The sequence below is a fragment of the Pseudopipra pipra genome, chromosome Z, assembly GCF_036250125.1.
Source record: "Pseudopipra pipra isolate bDixPip1 chromosome Z, bDixPip1.hap1, whole genome shotgun sequence".
NCBI classification, from domain to species: Eukaryota; Metazoa; Chordata; class Aves; order Passeriformes; family Pipridae; genus Pseudopipra; species Pseudopipra pipra.
In genome coordinates this window covers 59,196,225-59,200,321 of record NC_087581.1, presented here as the reverse complement: position 1 = coordinate 59,200,321, position 4,097 = coordinate 59,196,225, and positions in this window count along the sequence as shown.

The following is a 4,097-nucleotide window of genomic DNA, read 5'->3' as shown; positions in this document are numbered from 1 at the left end:
AAACTCAATGACAGTTCCATCTGTCCAGAGATGGGCTGCCCAGAGAGGTGGTGGATTCACCATCCCTGGAGATTTTTAAACGCACATTGGACGTGGCACTGAGTGCCATGATCTAGTAAATGGACTGGGTTTAGACCAAGGGTTGGACTCGATGATATCAGAGGTCTTTTCCAACGCAATCGATTCTATGATTCTATGATTAAGTTAGGAAGCTTATGAAGAAATCACTTCCTTTTGCCCACTTCTGACACTACATCAATCTAATATAGGCAAGTCCTTCTTTAAGAATTGAATAAAGGGAGCATTAATGTCCTAGAAATTTGGGGTGCAGGAGGAGAAATTGTGTATTTCACAATAATAAGTACCCTGGATCATTTCAGGGAAGTTATTCAGTGTGACTCAAGTGAAATTCAGGTTGTATTTTGCAGGTCACATTACATTGTCTAAAACATTCTTCTTGGAAACCATTTACCTTTCTTTTGAATGTATTTTTAAATTGGAATGATCCCTTGCTTGTACATGCTTATAAAATAAACATGTCTGTAGTATCTAGAAAATATGAATTACAAATAAATTGTTCCTAAGTTTCAAGATAGTGTTGGGAGGGGATAGATTTTTAAATTTCACAGATTTAACACTTTACCAGCTTATGATATAACAATGTGACAGTCATTTGGATTGCTATAAAAAAACAAAAAAAGAGGAGAGGAGGTCAAGAAATAGTCAGTCAGTAGGTGCAGTTTACAGCCTTATCAGAAATGCTAATACTTTTTTTTTTTTCAGATTACCATACTAAACATCTTTATACAAGGCAAACAGCTATCTTCATTTTCTCAGTTCTGCTCTGGCTAGGCCTTATAAATTATGCTGATGTGTTGAGGCATCAACAGAAAGATGTAATTGGTCTAGATTTCTGGTGTCCTCTCACTTTGGTGAAACTCTTATTTAGCATTGCCAAAAGCTGTAGTACTTTAATAGCAAAAGTATATCCTGACACTGCAAAGGCTCTCTGGTACAGACGTTTAGCATGGACATCTCTTCTGCTCTACCACTAGTAAACTGTTCTCTTTCATAATTTGGATTATATTCCAGTACATTTCAAGAACTGTTTTTCTTGGGTTTATGTACCTCAGGTGTGTGTTCTGAAACCTGGTTCATTAATTTTCATAAAGTTCTGAGAAAACCTAAAATGAAAAAAAGGGTTTGCAAGAACCTAAATACTTATTTTTCCAGTCTACTCTGTTAAATCCTAAAAATCTCATGATATCAATAAACAATTGGGGAAAACAAATAAACAAACAAACAAAACCCCAACCAAAGAAACAAAAAACCCCAGAGTTTTCAGGCAGTTAGCAACACTGTCCATGAGATCATACTAAGAATTCAGTTATGGCCTGTCATATTTTTGTACTACCCGCCTCCCAAGTTTCCATTTTATTTCAATTTCTCTCTGAAGGTAAGAGTTAAGAACTACAGTACTTAAGAACTAAACTTTGAGATTCCCACTTCTACTTTGATACTCACCTCCTCATGCTGATGTGGTATCTGACTTCTTGGAAAACAGCACTGAGGCTCTCCTCTCTTTTTAAAATTATTTGCATTGGTAAATTACCACAAGTCCAGTCATTTCAGTAAGGAAGTTTGAGGACTTTTTGTAAGCACTAGATGATAAGGTTGACCCTGAGACAATAATGTAAGAGCATTAAATGTCCATCAAGTGCAGTTCAGTAAAGGCAATCAAAATGAAAATAATGTAAAATGAAAAGAAGTTGTGAAGTCACATTATATCACCACCATTAGGTTTTTAGTAGGTATGTCAAGTTACTTGTTTTAAATTATCCAACATCAATAGGAAGTCACTAATTTGGAAGTGCCTACAGATGCAAAAGAATCTTAATAAAGGCCTAGAAGGAAATTAAATATTATTCATATATGTGTGTGTCAGAGATAAAAATTCTACTATAGCTTTAATATGCAGCAGTAAGACGGGGAATTACCATTAAAAAGTGATCATACAATCATGCATTATTTATATAGTTATAAGAGACACATTGGGTATCCTGAGTTTTACAGCAATATTGTATTATTTACCTTAAACTGGAAGTCTTCAGCTTATTAAACATAAAAGCATAGGGTGTTGCTTTTAAAGAATAATATCTGAAGAAAACTAATTTTTAGATTAGTTTTGAAAGCTTTTAAAAACCCAGAAGGCAGATATAATCCCCTCAACATTAATTACTGTTTTATTAAATGAACTGTTCTCATTTGTTTTAAAGCCCCCAATCAGAAATCTCATTAAAATAGTACCCAGCCTCAAGTTTGAAAGCGAGGAGAGGTGCTTCTGGGAAGAAAAAAGGAATAGTTGTCTAAATTTTCAATATCTTTTGGAGCTGTATTGTACTTACAACAGCTTGTTGTTAATGAAACTGTGAGAGCTAAAATGCTAGCAATGAGTTTAATTTCCTCTTTATTTTTCTTTATGTTCATCAAAGTGCCGCTAGGACTCGATATTATTAAATACGGGTTATTGTTTAGACTTGTATCTAATTGGATAGCATATCTATCAGAGTAAAGAAAAACAACACCTCTGCAGGCCTAGCTCTAAGATTTTAGTTTAGAAAGGATAAAAAAAGGCATAGAAAGTATAGAACAGCTTCAGATCATTACTTCATACCTTTATACCTTGAAAGTCTTTTTGATGTTGTGTATATACATTGTTGACCTGGAAATCCAAAACTTAATTACACCAGGAAGTCAGTGGGAACTGTTTAAAGAAGAGCATATCTCTCAATGCTGTTTCTGGCAAGTGATCATCAGTTTGAGCTGGAAGTGCTAGGAAATAGTTTTTGCCATGTGTGGGAAGAGATAGTTCATTGTGGATAGAAGAGCAAAACCCACTGTCTGCCATTTAATCCATTTGTGTCTTTGGGTGTTTTCTTAATAATATGTGTGAGAATAGTATTTAAAAGCTGGTGTGGAAATTGGGGTATATTTTTTTCCCTTTAGAGTGGAAGATAAACTGAGAAGTCTCTGGTCTCAGTACTAGAGAAGAGTGAATGCTGGGAAAGAGTCTTCACAGATAGACAGCTGAGAAAGAAACCTGTTTAATACCCTTTCCTATGTCACTGGTTAAAGTAGCAGTAAAAGAAGAAAAGAGTCCTACTGTGAATAATTCTTCAGCTCTCAATGTGAGGTCCAGTTGCTAGTAGTGCTAAGTGTCATGGAGCTTCCTCCATCCGCTTTCAATCCTGGATAAGATGCACTGACTGTGGTCAGGTTATAAACAGCAGTCAATCTCTGTGAGATACATAGCCATCACTTGCCAAATGATCATCACCTGATATCATTGAAGCTTTTTTCTCCTTTCCATTAAAAGTTGGCTTTCTGTTCATGAGTTTGTGCAAAGCAAGGGGTTAGGGTATTGGATTTAAGAGCTGACTACCAAAAATCATTGTGGAATATTCAATGTGTCTATATGTCTCCTGTTAACTCAGCTGGGAATCTGCAGCAAGTGGTACCTTCTGGGCTGCATTAGAAGTGTCACCTACCACCAGGTCAAGGTAGGTGATCATCTCCTCTGTGCAGTGCCTGAGAAACGCCTGGAGGGCTGGGTCCAGTTCTGGGCTTCCCAGTGCAGGACATATGGAAAGACTGGAGTGAGTGCAACAAAGTGCAGCAATGTTGGTTAAGGGCTCAGAGCATATGACATGTGAGGACAGGGTAAGAGAACTGGGATTAGTCAGCCTGGAAAAGACTGAAGGGAATCTAATCCATGTGTACAAATATTGGGTAGCAGCAGGAGGTTGTGAAGATGGAGCCGGACTCTCTTCTCTGTGGTGACTCTCTTCTCTTTTGTCTCTGGACAAAAGACATTGGGTACAAACTAATACAGCAAATTCAAATTAACTTGTTTGGTTTGGCTTTTTTTCATTATATGAGAATGATCAAACAGTGCAACACGTTGCTTAGAGTGATGGTAAAGCCTCCACCTCTGGAGATATCCAAAGTCCTGAGCGACTTGATCTAGCTGATCCTAATTTGAGTAGATAGTTTCAACTGGGTGATATCCAGAGGTCCCTTCCAGACTCAAACATTCT